Genomic DNA, 16,485 nt, shown 5'->3' with positions numbered 1-16,485 from the left:
CTGAGTTGAAATCCATGTTCTCTTGTCTAAAGCACAATTTTAACTCTCATTTAGGTGAACATACCTTTTTGCAGGATGGTATATACACTAACATGATGCATTTTCCAGTGCACAAGAGTCACAGGACTTAGTAATGATGATTTAGGTCATAAATTAATTCATAACAGAGCTCAGAGATGTGTGGGCACCCAGATGGCTGATGGGCAGTGCCTCAGCAACCGATGGAGGATCAACATTACCTAAATCCCCTACATGCATGTCAGAAGAAACTGCTTTCATTAGCACGTTCAACTGATCTGTAGGCCTCTTCTTACAATATTCAAATACAATAATAAAATCTAAAATCTCCCTACATACAATATACTCTTTAATATACATGGTCCATTACTGGGTCTAATATACCATTGTAATTCACAGCAGCCATCAATAGAAGCATTTCCATTGTCTGCCTGTCATTATTTTCAACAGGCATTAAAACACAAGAACACTAATCTGGGCTCTGCAGTTGAGGAAATGTTATTCTTACACTCATTTTGCAGTATTTTTCGTAGGTGTCCTGCAGTGCAATGAAATACAGTGTTTTCTTTGAAACTTGCTTCAGATCTTAACATCCTAAAACCAACTCGTGTCTTGGGTCTGTGGCACAACTGGATTTATTTAATAATTCTTTGTTGTGATGGGCAACAACAGCACTACAGGTTCTTTCTTAGTGAAGCTCAGCAAGTACTCATTGATGTATTACAAATGAGTAGAGCAGATCAAGAGCTATATATTGCTTTAAAAGACTAAATTAAAAGGTAGTATACAGCATTTGTTACAGTTCAGGGATACTTCTCATGTGAGGAGGTGGTACTCAGTCAAAGGGCTGAGGAATCATTTCCACAAAGAACAGGAACTAGAACAGAATTTCAAAATATAGAAAGAATAACTGAAAAAATGGAACAAAATACTCATAATAAGGTATGCCCTTCGTTGTTTGTTCATGCTTTTATTTCCAGATGGAAAGGTTCAGATTTGGACCTTTAAATACAGAAGGACAGCTTTTCATATCTGAATGCATGAGGAGGATTTTTTTTTTTTTAATTATATTTAATGATAGCAGGAAAACAGAAAGTAAACTTTGAGCAACACACCACTAATGATCTACTCTATTAACCTGAAACACAAGTCAGCAATTGTGGAGCTTCATTACCAAAATATATGCAATGCCATTGTGGCTCTTTACCACTACCTTAGCAGTAAAATAAATCCAGTTCTATCAGAGACTTAAACTTGCTTTCTGCAGCAAATGATTCAGCCTGAAAATTAAAATGTGAGCATCTTGTTCTCTCTAAATAGAAAAGGATCTCTATGTGGGCTAGAACAGTGTAAGACTTGCTATTGTATATGCCATGGTCATAAAAGAGGGCATCTTCTATTTCAGGTGACTTAATATGGATATACTTGGGTTTCACTCCAAATTTTTCACATTTGGATGGACTACTTCCATCTCAATGCATGTGCACTGCATATGCAGAACAAAGACCTTTCTTAACTCCATCCAATTGAGGTAAATGCAGACATGTGCCCTGGTTCACTGAGAAGACCCAAAAGCTCAGGTAAAGATGCGAGTCCTGGGTGTGATAAAACTACCTTACAGTAAAAGAAAGCAGCAGTTTTCTTGTATTTCTGCATGATCAACTTTCTGCATGAGTCTGAGCATTCTGTGGTTGTCTGTACAGAACAGGGACAGTGTAATTTCCCTGGAATGTAGTTCCTCCTTCCATAAAGAGCCAAGTTGGCAAACCTGGCTACAAAGCAGAGCTTTAGCTTGATTCCTTTAACTACTTTCAGAACTTAGATTTTCTACTTTATGTTTATGGCTATAACATCTATCTACCTGAATTCTTGTACTGAAATGCAGAGCAAGTTTTGGAAGCCTTTCCTGTCTTGTAAAGCTAACAGCCTTCCATACTGTGATAATTAAAGGGATGGCATGGGTCATAAAATGAAAAACATTAAAAGGCAGATAGCCATGAATAACCAAGACAGCATACAGACCTGATCTAAATGTTTTAACAGCAATTATGAATGATCTTGATGCAGGGCATTTCCTGCAGTTTAATTGTCATTTGGTGCTAATGGTTCTTAGGAGTCCCTGCGACTCTTCATAGCCAAACATTAACCTCTTAAAAAAAAAAATAAAAAATCTCTACATCAATAGATAGTGATAATAAAGTATATCATATGAGAACTCTACCAAAGGCTCTACATCCACACCAAATTATCAGGTTTCCTTTTGATGCCACAGTATAATAATAACAACAACTAAAACCTAACAAGTCCCTGAATTCCTCCAAGGTGTGGCACAAATACCTAGGATACCAAGCAAAAGTAATTGTGCTGTCTCTTCTTTCCTCTGAAAGAGCTGTCAGGATGGTGTCAGGCAGTGGCCTTTCTGCTCTGCGGGTGCACATGAAGCATGCCACTGGGTGCCATGGCTTCACCCCCTTCAGTCAATGTGCCTCTCACAGTCACAAGGCAAATTAGTGACAAAACCTGGGGTCAAGGATTTCCAATAGGCTGCTGACGCCTTGCTTGATACACAGCTTGTCAAGCCAAGATGTCATGGCCAAACTTCATGCAGTGAGATCAACACATCTGTAATAGTGAGCTGGGCCCCTGGATTCAGAGAGCTCATCTAGGGGATGGAGTGAGGCTGCTGCGGGCTGCCTTACACAGGCACAGGAGAAACTGGAAAAAGCTCTGCTTAAGGATCTGTGCTGGCACCGCACAGAGGCCTTTACATTGCCTCCTGGCCCACTCCTTGCATTTAAAAGCTCTGAGGCTGCTGAACTGATCCGGCCTGGCACAGCCCATTGGGCTGACTACTGTGATTTGTCCACACATATTATATTTAGTGCTGGAAAATAGACTGTCCTTCTTCCATGGCCAAGCTGGCTCCACAAGACGTATAACCATGATTGTGTAATGCTGTGTCCGAGATAACTACAAACACAAACTGCAAAACTAAGTCAGCTGTCTTTGCCCCAAGTAAAATCCCGGCGCAAACCCTCACAATGGCTACAGAGAAAAATGAATTGGCTGTGTTTGTAAACCACCTAGTGAAAGTAATGAAGTTTATATTTATGTCTCAGCTTAGTAGAACACATCCTTTATCTGGTATCAAAGTTAATAACCTGATGGTCTACTTAGCTTCATAGCAGCTTTTTTATAATCAAATAGGAGCAATATCAAGGATAGTGTTCATTTCCCATCTGTGTTTGGTTAGGAGGTTATGACCTTTCTTTTTAATGCTGACCTCGCTCTTGTGACTGCAAGTTTATGTTATTGCAATGCACTTTAACTGATGCCCTACTTTCGCTCAGTTTAGAAACTGAGTTAATGATGGCTCATTGGCATCACTGCTGCCTCGCTGTGAACCTGTGATTCATGATCTGCTTCCAAGGACTTTACAGTATTGGTGTTCATAAATCCCGAAGTGGCCTGGGACCAGCCTGCTTGACATCCCAGCTCTCACCAGAGGCAACGGTGTCACAGCTGCAATCAGCAGAGTGGCTGATCTGGAGCAGTCTCAAGCTTCTGTTCTTTGGCAGATCTCCCTCAGCAAGGGTCTGTCAGCCACGGCTTTTACTCTGAAATATTGTGCTGACCTTCAGAAGATGCTGAAAAGCTCAACAGTTTGAAGAAGGTGTTCAAGGATGGCTGAGTACTCTGAGGTTTTTTCATGCTAATGAGGTTTTCTTTTTTCCTTCTTGAATGCCTTTTTCAGCTGCTTCATTTACTTTTTTTCAGCCGATCTCCCCCTCCTCATTCTGGGGAGCTTAAATGTAAAACTACTGCTCTCAGGGTTCTTGTTTATACAGGGTCTGGTACCAGGTTTTGGACTTGTTCAGATCCCAGTGTGTCTCCTTTGGAAATCTGGAGCCAGATTCAAGGAGTTTGTTAGATAAGTAAAGAGGATGGTTCCAGACTTCAGAGAGTATTTACCTTTCTCATATGGGTGACATGAGGATAAATTAGCTCATTCTTACAGAACACCTCCAAAATATGAAGGGCTCAGTATCACTGTTTACAACAGACACAGCAAAGCTGAACTGTAGGATGGTCCCTGCCATAATGGAGTTGATTTAAAACTGTGGTCTTCATCCCCATGTCTCTTCAGCCTGAGAGATCCAGCATCCCACCCCATGCCTGTTCCTTCCTCTCCTCCTCGCATCCTGATGGGAAGACTCAGACAGCAGAAGGCAGGGATGCAAACCCTCCCAGTCCTCACACTTTAGAGCTGAGTGGGCCAGGATGAAGAGCAGGGATTGAGTGTGGGCCAGGAGGCTGCCCATCAGCAGCAGGACCGTCTGCAGCACCCGGCTCCATCCTGTCTGGGCACTGTAAAGTAGCTTAGCTGCAAGCTGTAACCCAGCCAGGACCAAGGGCCTCTTACTGCTCCACGTGATTTCTTCTCCTCCAGAGCTGAAGTTCAGGTGAGATTCAGGGCATATTTAGCATTAAGTGCAGGCACCAGTTAATCTAAGTACCTGAGAGCTCTGTGGCTAGTGAGTGGTAGCTTTCTGGGTCCCCTTCTTGGACTTACACCCGTCTCACACTTAAGCCCCATTTCAGATGCCAAAGTAGCCTCTCTTAATTTTACCAATAATTTTAAGCCTATCCAGAAGGAAAATAAATGGCAGTGATAAAATTGCAAATATCAGCTAATGTATGTTTTAAATTTAGTAATTTATATTACAATTGCTCCTGAGCATGAGGTCTTATTAAGTGGTTGACAGCACCAAATTCAACACTTCAGTCACTGAGCAAAGGTCACTGTCATCTAACAAGAACATTTGCTTTTACACCCCTACTCCTACTTAAGATATTCAAATTATATTGCATTGCTTATTATCACCGTGTCATGTTCAAATAACAAAATGTACTACTCATTTGATTAATAATTACTCACTTGAGCAATTTAGTTTTGCACAAGAGACAGCTGTTGAGAGTGATAATAGGAGAGATCTAAATTATTACTTATCTGGATTTTCACACAAAAGCCTGGTATGAGACCTGAGGTTTGTCAAGATAAGTTACATTTCTTTACTGTGAAGCTACCACCTTTTCCAAGACTCTGCAGGTTTTATGCAAACAATATTCTCATCGATTCCTCTGATAGCTGAGCTGACTAAGGACTAGAAAACAGGGTGCTTAAAACAACCTGAAAGGCAGGAGATCTGTTGACATGACAGAATCTCAATATTACTTCATTTAAAATGAGCAGTAGATGATACACGGTAAATACTGTGATGTAGAAGGCATAATTTAACAGGAATGATAGGTGCAGAAGAGTAAATCTTTCAAAATCTTATATATTGTTAATGAAGATAATCATTACTCTTTAAAGAAAGACTGAATTAACCTACATTGCATTTCCAAGTAACTATCTAATGGACGTGGGCATTATCTTTTTATATGTCTTTGAAATCCCTATAAACCATGCCTAGTCAAATATTTGACTGATGAGCTTTTACCCCTATTAATAGCATGCAGGGGAGGTCTCGGTAAATAAACTGCTTTCAGAGTTGCCTTTTCCAGAAGGAAAAGGGGTACTTATTTATCCTTTAACTATTTCTTACTGCTCCTTGCTGCTTCCTAAAAGGCTTTTTGTACTGTGAAAACAATTCACTGGTTGTTACCTTATTTCTGTGCCCTGCAGGGATTTTGGGTATGTACTCTCCTCAGATAAGCGGGAAGCTCTCCCACTGCAGACAGGGGAACTTTGGAAGCCACACGTGCTTATCTGCAGGCAGAGGTTGGCCCAGTCTGTGTTTAGATTACTAGAGAAATGTGGTATTATTTGCATAAAAGGAGTTCCTTCAAAGCATGTTATATGAGAACAAATTAAAAAAACATGGTGCAATTTTCAGGAAGCAGCAAAGATGTCTCTGAGCTATCCCCAACCTGATATAATCGTGGCAGCTTACATCTGAAGAACAAACACACACTTATTTTTGTAAATATATTTTCAGAGGGAAAGAAAACTCCAAAGAACTGGCAATCAGTTCCCCTGACTGATAATGACCATGCATGGTGTTTTCCCTTTGTAACCCTGCAGAAAAAAACACAGGATTCAGTTCTGCAATTAGAAGGTCATTAATGATTTTTGTGATTTCACACACTCCATGCTAATTTTACCCAGCTGCTGGATGGCTCTCATCTCTCCCACCTTCTGTTAGGACACTGCATTCAGAGCTCCTCTTCTCATGTAGGGTGCTGTACTTATCCAGGAAAAAAGGTAACTGTTGTTGGTCAGGTCTTTCTGAACATAGGCAGGAAAGGGAGGGAACAGCCCCTTTCTCACAAATGGACATGCCTAGCAATCCATCTCCATGTATACATAATTTTGGGATAATAAGGACAAAAATCCAGTGGCATTCAATACAAAGAAGAGTAATTGAATTCTATGGGATTTAATGGAAAATAAAATGTAATAGGGTTTTAATATATTGCAGTTCTGAAGAACGAACTGAATTGATATTAAATTTCATGGGATAGTTAAAAAACTAGTAGTAAAGGTCACATGTTGGGTAGATTCAACAGGATTTTCCCATTGTGGAAATATGACTAATGAGCCAAGGTGGAGAACTAGAGAGATCTGGAGAATGTCATCTCTAGGCAAGGAGCTACTGAATCTTCTCAGAAGACAAAAGGACACAGTGAAATGCTGCCACCATGCCATGTTCTCTGGTGAGTATTTTATCTAAGGCCAGTGCTTGCCATACCAGGATAAACAGACATTTGGAAATTTCAGATTCTGACTACAATATACTTCATAAACACCAAATACTAGAAAACAGGGGGGAAAAGCAAAGCATAAAATAAAGTTATTAGCAGGTTATAAAATAAAGTTATAAAGGCAGGTCCGCTACCTGTTCTCAGCACTTTCATAGTTTCCATTAGAAGTGATGGAACTGGCTTGTATCCAGACACCTGAAGTTTACCTAAAAGCACCTACATCTTGGCTAGGGGAACACCCACATTTACTGTTTGGCAGTGCTGAAAATGCAAATGAGGATAAAACTCATTATCATGCTGCACCCAGTCCTTGAATGCATAGAGGAAATCAACAGAAAAAGCAGATGCCAAAGTCTTCCCTCATCACAAGGGTTAAACAACAGTTAAGATAAAGTACTGCTGCAGGCTGAACTGCATCCTCAAACAGGCAAAACATTATACCCTGATTTTAGAGGATGGTTAACACATTTTTCCAGGTGAAATTTGCATTATATTCTCTGATGCAGAAGTGCTTAGTCACAGAGGGAGCTTCACACTGGCTCACTACTGCACTGGAGTCCAATACTGGTTTCATTGTACCTACTTTTTAAAGTATTAATATTGCATTTTTATTTTTTTTTACTGCAGCTTTGGGCATTTGTAAGAATGATATAAAATACTAAGTATTAACAAGAAACATATTTTCCCCGGGAAAAATATTGGCCTGTAATCCAAAGAGCAAAAGCAATAAGACTAAAGACTTTAAGCAAAGGCTTTGCAGAACAGTAATATATAACATTTAAAATTAGTATCCACTTTCTAGATGTAGACAGGAAAACTGAATATAACTCCCGTAATTCATTTAACATTTTCAATGAAATTAAGAAAGAGGAATTAATCAATTTTTTAACATGAATTCAACTACCAACACCTTTCACTGTCTTTAGGAAAGTTTCCTTTTTCTGCTTTATCCTTATTTCTCAGATCTAACCAATAGAATTCAGTATTTTTGACTGATATTTAATTATATAATTAAAATTATATAATACCTATAACAGATATGGGGATATATAGTAACAGATTAGAGGATATATGATTCCTATAATCATATATCCCAAATCCTAATACCATTTTGGCTGTGTAACGATCTTAAAGAAAGAAAAAAACCCAAGCCTCAGTTACCCCAGCATCTATGTGAAAACAGATGAGGCTTGAAGTTTTTGAACATGTTTTTTTCTAGTCATGCATTTGGGATAACCCACAGATTTGGGAATTTTCTCAAAGGCAGGGGTTATTAAAAAACTTACTACTTTTATCCTCATAGGATCCTCCATGGGGCGGGTGCGATGGGAGGATTGTCTTAATTAGTATCTCCAGTGGTTCTGAAATTTTGGTGATTAAGTTTGGGCCAACCAATCAAAAAAGTATTCTTACTCATGATAAAGCTAAAGACAAAAGAATAAAACCCATGCATTTTCTCTAGGTATTCACAGGGCACAGGAGCCCTCTACCAAGCTTGAAACAATGCTAGCTACAAACAGTTCTAATGTGGAAAAAACAACCTAAATGAAAGGTTAGGTTCAGCATCCAGCTCAAACAAACTAAAAATTAAACAAAGAAACAAAAGAAATAATATCTCCTCAAATAAGGGGGAAATAACTAAGTTTGAAATTCTAACTGTAGCTCGTAATTGCTTTCATCTGCTCATTAGACATGCTCGGGAAGGATTTCTGTTTCCACAAACTTTACATAAAAATAAATAGTTCCTGCAGGAATTATCAATTTGTACAAATATTAATGAGAAAAAAATTCATGTGGAAAAAGATACCTCGATCGTCTATTAAAGCTGAAGGAGATTAAATCCATTTTGCAAATACTGTGCAAACACACACAAAGACAGAGCCAAACCCAGCATCCATAAAGGGCAGTGACAAAACTCCCCAGCACAACCATAAGGCGACAGCCTTGCTGATAGGTCCTACCAGGCAAGTAGCAAAACCACAAGAGGAGGTATGAAGAGAGAGCTGCTTAAGACCCACATGTGACATAGGCCAAGCTGGAATTTGGCTTAGGACAACGTTCTGCCAGATGTGGGCAGGGGCAGCAGCTGGCACAGCGGGGCTGGGCACATCCATCCCACACCAGGGCCATGTGGCTCAGCCCTAACAAACACTCGGTGTAACAAGTCCATTAGTGCAGGTTTCTCCCAGTCCAGACAGTTGTTTAAAATGAGCACAATTTGAAGCAAACCAGAAACCTTAACACTGTATTTAATAAATAACTATAACTTTACTGCCTAAGTTCAGGGTGGTCCAGTCTCCTTACTGTTACAAGCAAAATGCCTTTCTGAGACTCCTGACACCCACTCTCTGCTCTGAAGGGGGTTCAGCTATGCCATGTCAGGTGCAGAAGCACACCACAAGGTCACACCACTAGGCAGCCCAGATACCAAGAGGCAGGAGGGTTATATATGCTTTGGTTTTGGTCACCTGCCCATGTATACACAGCTGAAATCTCTTCAGGTACTGCATGCAATCCTCCTCCAGTTGGGCTCTGGCCTGGAGGCCACCTGCTGGGCTACTCTTTGCTCTGTAAAGAGAATCAGAAGATTTTATTGGGCTCTCTTCGCTATCAACCAAAGCTATGATTCTAACCATTTTATAAAATAAATTATACATTTGGCAAATCTCATATGCTTATGCTGAAAGAACATCTGCCTGAAGCCAAAAACTTCCTGTGTGGGAAGTGAACAACTTGCATTGTATAAAACTGTCAATAAAAGTTAATTACTTATTGCCTAAATCTAGCTATCTTTATAACTCTGCTGTTCAAATTGACCGAGTCTGCTTGTAGAAGTGTAACTGAGAGGCCCCTATGCTTCATCAACTCCAGAGCCATGCTATTTTGAAAATAAAAGACCTGTATCCTGTCCAAAAAAAAGAAAAAAAATCCTGGAGGTGACTTGCCATGTTACCATTTTGGATTACAAAAAAAAAAAACCAAAACAAAACAACCCAACAAGCCCACAACTCGGCCAACACACAGGGGAAGGCTTAATTCCAGCAAACACACATAAACAGGAAATCTCTCTCCAGTCAGAAGGTATTTTTCCTTTGTACAATGGGGTTCAAAGATGTGTCATCATATAGTTTAAAACAATTGCAAGGGAACCTTACCATTTCCAAGAGCTTAGGAGTAGAGTCGACTTCCACAGTCGAAAGCCTGCCCAAACTTGCATAGGAAGCACACAAACACTAACAAATATATGCTGGCTTAGGCAAGGGCAGAGTTTTTAATCAATAAGCATGTCCAGCTGAGGGACAGGGAGGGGAAGGAATCAATTTTCAGAAGGCAAATGGTTAACAACTGTAGCTTTAATCAAATTGCAGATGCAATCCCTTACTATTCTCAATATTTTTGAAAGAAAGTAGCTCTATGGCAAAGAATGAATTTCAATAAATGTCAGATATTTAGTTATATTGCTGATTTTTCATATTTATCAAGCTAGGTCACTGATCCTTCACAGAAAGGATACTAGGACATGTCAAAAATATTCTTATACTGCTTAGTTGGATAAACGTCAAAATGAAGGAGCTACAGTAGAAAAAAGCAACTTACAAAGAAATTGATATTTCTCTTTGACTACAGGAAGAGATATGTCAATGTGACCCTTCAAAGAGAGGTTAAAACTACAAAGTACACAACAAAATTGATAGCTATCAAATACCATGGTGATGGCCGTGGTGCGAACACTTGAGCAAAATGAAAATCTTCTGAAAGCATTCGGCAATTTTCTTTTCACATGTATTTGCAACCAAATTCATCATGAATTCAAACAAGAACCTCTCCACTGCCTTCCACACAAAAGGACAACTGCACGTTCATTTTCTTGGGATATGCAGAAGAGACTATCATGGAGCTGTAGGATGCACAAAAAAAAGAGGCATCTGTCAAGGTATTTTGAGCTTACTAAACTTCTAAGCATTACTGAAACTCTTCTGTTATTGATACCCACTTGAGAAATGCAATGTTTAAAGGCACCTTCTTCCCTGGAGAGTTGTATACCAAGGGGAGAGGTGGAGAAGAGGGGGTTTCAGGGCATCCACAGTCTCCCTGTTTGTACCACATGTACCCCACACCTGGGTTATACACAACAGCCCCTCTTTGAAATCTGAGGGTTATAAACCCCTTAAAAATCTGAGGATTACAAACACCTCAAATTATTTATCTCCACGTCTATTTTCCACTCTGATATTTGGTGCACTTGATTTCAATTAATTCAAGGAAGGTCCACTTGAGTCAAGAGGACTGTCGCAACCCTACCACATCAAGTGACTGAAAAAGATCACAGAGTGACTGAAAAGTCTCAGAACTTATTAAAAAAAAAAAAAAGAAAAAGCATTCTACTTGGTAACACTCTTCTCTTTCCATCAAATGAGTTATATCCTGGACCAATTTGATCTGATAACTTTACCTCTCCTTTATTTTTCTGATGTTTAACATTGGAGGAAAAGAAATACTTTATCTTCTTCTACAACATCATAGTTTTCCTGAAGGCAAATAGCTTGGCAATTTGCTAGATTTGCTAATGCTAGAGGAAACAAGTTAGCACACATACCTTGTGTTTGAATGCCTTTGGAAATTAGATTGAAACACTGATTTGATTTCCTAAAAGGTATCTCAAACAAGGCAAGGTTAGAGATTTGGAGAGTAATGAGAATTTGTGTGACTTCAAACAGCTCTACATAAAACAGACCTGATATTCTGGGGGGAAAAAGGTCACCTAATTATTCGTTTCCTGAAGGCCCTCTCTATACTACATTTCCCCTGGGTAAGGAAACTGATTTAAAAATGGCTTCTGCTAACATGCTTGCATCAGTTGCTATGTACAAGATAGAGATTTGTTAAAATCATTGCCAAGAAAAACACAACATTTTTACAAGAAGAGAAGAACAGAAACCTTCCTGGCTTGGCCATGCCAGGGGACATGGAGGAACAGGCAAAGATGTGCCATCTGTGAAGTCCTCCATGGAGCCAGGGTCCTGCCTGCTCAGAGAAGATGTGCTGCTTTGGACCATGCAGCAGCTGCCATGGCTTGACCATGGGTTTAATAACTGGCTACCAACCTTTTGTGGGAGGCAAAATCACAGGCTGTGGCCAAGGCAGACAACATGCACAGGTTGATCACTCTGGCTGAGAGTAATAACCTAATGAAACATAAAATTGTGCCATTGGCTTGAAGGCCAGCCAGCAAGGCAGCAGTGAGGGGGAGGGTGGGAAGCCTGGACTCAAGGGTTTTACAGGAATCACTCACAAAGATGTGGTTGCCAACCAAAATCTAAGAAAGGTCTGTTGGAAGTATTGCACTGTAACTCGTTCCTTCTCCTTTGCACTAAACAGGTCCTGTAACTCCCTTCTGGGTTCCTTGTTCCTGTAGTTTTAGAGAGTGCTATTCAGTTACTCTGTTGCTTCCTCGTTCAAGAAATTTAGTGTTTCTGTAGGGCTGAGAGAGAGAGTCCAAGCAGGATTTCCTTTACTCTAGATATTCCACAAACACACATGGAGATACAGAACCCCTCCTTGCTTCTCTGCCTGAAGCAAGTAAAGTCTAGACACATCAGCACCACAAAGCAACCGTGGTACAAAGCTGATCACTCAGAGGACTGGGGCTCCCACTGCTGCAGCTCAGGCTGCCCCAGCCCAGCATGCTGCCAGCATCAGGTTCCCTTTGCGGCTGGGAGGGCAACGCTGCTGTTGCTCCTCTTGCTCTGCAGCCAGCTGTGCCACTTACTGTCTGCAGTCCTGGAAGCCAGACTTGGGAGGCAGCAGGCTTTGAATTTCTCCAAGTTGAAAAATACAACGCAGTCACTCACAGATCATGAATAAGAGCAGGTGGGTTGGCCCCTTCAATTGCACTGGACCAGCAGGAGGAGGCTACAGGTCATCAACTAAGGAACCAGAAAACTATAAACGCAGGAAAATCAGGATGGGAAAGGCAGTCCTGGGAGGACAACTTTTATCACTCCACTTTGCATTCATGAGCTGTTCATTGAACCTCTGCTGAGTTTTGGCTTTCTGGTTGGCTTACCCTAACTCAGGGTGCCCCCATCCATCTATAGGCTGCACTCCCAGCTCCCCTGAGCAAATGACACTTCCACGAACCACTCTCCAGCCACAACACATGCAATTTAGTTTACTGGTAAATAACTGCTATGCAGAGGTTATCCTTGAGAGAAAAAAACAAAGCAAGCAAGCAAGCAAGCAAAAAAAAAAAAAAAAGGCCAATGGGATAACAAAGACAATTCATTCCCTCTCCACCAAAACGGCAAAGAAGCTGACTCTCCTTTCTGTAAATAGAGAGATGAATGTTTTACAAAATATTCCTTTTTCCAAGTGATTCAGTTTGTATTCGAAGACAGTCAGAAAAAGAATCACACAGTGCTGAAGAAGGATTAGGGAACACAAAGAACAAGAGATACAGTCATTCTCTAACTTACTTTGTTTTCAACATGCAGCTCCTGCCAAAGGCTAGCTTTTTGCTCTCAGTGTATGATCTATAAACATTTAACCAACTCTTAGAGAAACATGTGAGGCACTTTACTTTGCCTGATTATGAATCCAAACCTCTGACATAAAAAAAAAAAAAAAAAAAAAAAAAAAAGAGAGAGAGAGAGAGACAGCATCCACCTTTTTGCTGGTGGACAATGCTAAAAGCACCTGTAGGATAAAAGCAAATGAACTACCACACGTGGCATGGGTTCTTTGGAAAAAGCATGCATTGCAGCTCAAATAACCACCTACAGGTTACAAATACAGTTTGTTAAACATCACTCTTCCTTGATTATTAATCCTTATTTTTAGATGTAAGTGTGAAACTTCCAGTTTCCAGGGAATGCAGTTAGTATTTCTAAACCCAAAGATCATCTAGTTTAGTGCTGACATGGAAACAGTCGTGGAATGCAATTATACGGTGAGAATTATATACCAGTTAAAGCAAATCCTGCTTTTTAAAAATGAAAATCAAACAAACAAAACAACCAAAACAAATCCAGAAACAAACCGCAATACGAGTGCGTGGAAGGCTGCGAACACCGCACACCCCTCAAGTACAAACCCCCACTCTGGGGAATCCTCCAGGCTCTCTCCTAGACCTCAGCCTCACGGAAGGCTGCCGCGCTGCCCACCACAAACCCACACACACACCTCTGAGCCACCTTTTCAGAGTTAGAACTTACCCGCTGTTCTTGCGGACAGCCCCACCGCAAAGCAGCCGCGGGCGCTGCTGCTGCCGCCAGCCCCGCTCCGCGCTCCCGCCGTGCCTGCGGAGCGGAAAGGGCTGGGAGGGCAGCGCGCTCAGCCTACGCGGCCGCCGAAAGACACGCACCGAGGCCCACGGAGGAGCGGGACAGCCCGAGGAGCGCTGCCCTCTCTGCCCTGCCCTGCCCGCCGCAGCGACTTCGCGGATGTCCCCCGGTGCGAGAGCGCTGCGAAGCCCGACCGGACAGGGGCGGGTCCGGTGCCAGCAACCCCGCACCGCTGCTCACCTGCCCCCCACAGTGCCCACCCTGCGCGGAGACTGTCCCTGCGCTCCCGCGAAGTTCCCGGGCGGGGCACAGCGCAGCACAGCACTCGGGCCGCTCCCCGTCCTTTCCCCGCTCCCGGCTCATCCCGGTCCCCGCGTCCCCCGCCTCGCCCCGTCCTCCCCGCGGCTGCGGGTCCTTACCGGTGCGGAGCGGGCTGCGCGCCGGCACTGCCGCCAGAGGGGCGAAGGCTGCACGCCGGAGGGCTGGCTCCGAGGTCCTCGCCCGGGCACCCGCCACAGCACAGCACAGCCCGGCCCAGCCCGGGCGGGGCGGAGCGGAGCGGGGCTCAGTCCGCCGCACCTCCGCGACCCTGCTCTGTACGCTCGCTCCTTCCCTCCTTCCCTGACTGCCTCCCTCCCTCCCTCCCTCCCGCCTCGCAGCCCCCTCCCTCCGCCCCACGGGCTGAGCCTCCGCGGCCCCGCGCTGCCGTCCCTACCTGGGGGGCGGGGGAGGGTGCGCGCCCCGGCGGGCAGGGGCCTCCTGCCCGGCACCTGGGCTGCGGGGTGGCTCTGCGCACCCTTCCCTCCGGCGCCTTCGCCGCGCCGGTGGCGGCTCCCAGCGGTAAATCAGCCGGTTCCCCCTGCTCCCTCCGCCCCTTCGGCGCGGTCCTGACCTGCCTGTGACTCACCACATCGCAGGAGCCCTGGTGCGCAGCGGGGGGAAGGAGGGAGGGGGCGCCTCCTTCCCTTCCTCCCTCTCCCCTCCCTGTGTCCCTCCTTCCCCCCGCGTCTCTCTCGGCCAGGCTCCTCCAGCCCGGGGGCAGGACGGATGGATGTCGCTCACGGGAGCCACAGGAGAACTGCTTCGGCCGCCCTTAGCGGCCCGTATCATTCACCCGGGCGTTGGCAGGCCGAGCGGGTACCGCTGGCGAGCAGGCGCAGCCCCCGCTACGCGTTCTGCCTCTGGCCACTATCAGGTATGTCTGCCCGTGAGTGATTCAAAAGCCCTCCCCTGAGACAGCAGGACTCTGGCATCTCTAGGCTTGTCTCCGGCCCCCACAAGCTGTTTAGTGGAGAGCATGTTTAGCCCATTCTGCCCTTATCATAGTGTCAGTGCTGGCTGTGCTCCGAGCATCTGTCTGACCACTTGTAACTCAGAGCAAATAACCTCACTTCATCTAAACCGTCAAATAGCCATCTCCCCTCTCTCTCTCTGTGCATCCTCCCGAGTACAAACCAGCAAGGGTTGGGGTCTCTCCCTTGCAGTGTTCACAAGGCAGACGGTGGCTTTATCTTTCAGAGGTGCTGGGAAACTGAGGTGCTGAGCAACGCCATGTATGCTTGTGGAGTTGCTGTGAGACTGGAGATCTCCACGTCAGGGCCTGCACCAGAGGACCCATCTTTTTTGTGGTAATGAGTTTCAGCAGCTACTGATTTAAACCAGATTGTAAGTGAAAGGCTCCATATTCCAATAGAAGTTATTGGATACATCTATTTTCCCTTTGCATGCTTCCTTTTTTGGCCCCAACTCTTCTTCCCTTAATCATATCATTTAAACCAATGAATGTTTTGCATGAGTAAAGGACAGGGATCTGTAAGAAACATTGCCCAGTTCTATGATTAACCATGAGAAAAATGTCAGACCTTACATCAAAACATTTTGAAAGGAAAATTAAATAGAGTATGCATTTGGTTTAGGCATGGGATGTCACCATGAAGTGTATATAGAAAAAGCTGTACATCAGAACAAAATGCTTTTAAAAAGCAGCTAGCCAGCCTTCCACTAATCTGCATCAGCAGCACTTTCACAGTTTGTTTATCTGTCTCCTCTTTCCTATGGGCTTTTTGGCACTAGTGATAAAGACATCTAACCCAGCTATAAACCAATTCTCTGCAAAACAAATCTGTGATTAAGGCAGTGTGTAACATTTTATGTGGTTAACTTGTGAGATTCTCACTCTGCAGTATCTTTTACTGACAACAGATAGCAAAAAGCCCGTTTCAGTAAGAGAAATGTATGATGGCTGTGGATGAGGTTACACTTACTGCCTTCCTCATTTCATGTATGTCAGCAACACACCAGAAATTACACTGAATGAAAATAAAACCAATCTTTTCTGCCCCCTGAAAGATAAAATTGCTAAAAAACAAGCAGCAATATAGTGTTCTGACTGATCCCGTCTCATTTATTTGAACTC

The 16,485-nt window shown here is 43.2% G+C and overlaps 1 protein-coding gene across 5 annotated transcripts in view; it reads right to left on the bottom strand.

The window, feature by feature from the left end:
• The window catches only part of MET (MET proto-oncogene, receptor tyrosine kinase), a 97,079-nt gene that overhangs the window by 76,836 nt on the left and 3,758 nt on the right, over positions 1–16,485 (bottom strand). Inside the window, exon 1 of one of the 5 annotated variants that reach the window (XM_071733697.1) lies at positions 14,977–15,074. The exons of 1 other annotated variant lie outside the window; for it this stretch is intronic. The gene's annotated coding sequence lies outside the window, so the exon portion shown is untranslated. Of the gene's footprint in view, positions 1–14,000; positions 14,940–14,976; positions 15,075–16,485 lie in introns of those variants that run through there. 3 more of the 5 variants (XM_071733694.1, XM_071733696.1, XM_071733693.1) reach the window with 3 other exon arrangements.

Source organism: Heliangelus exortis, chromosome 1 (genome assembly GCF_036169615.1).
Source record: "Heliangelus exortis chromosome 1, bHelExo1.hap1, whole genome shotgun sequence".
Classification (NCBI taxonomy): domain Eukaryota; kingdom Metazoa; phylum Chordata; class Aves; order Apodiformes; family Trochilidae; genus Heliangelus; species Heliangelus exortis.
The sequence above is the reverse complement of the archived record's forward strand: the minus strand, read 5'-3'. Positions and strand labels throughout refer to the sequence as shown.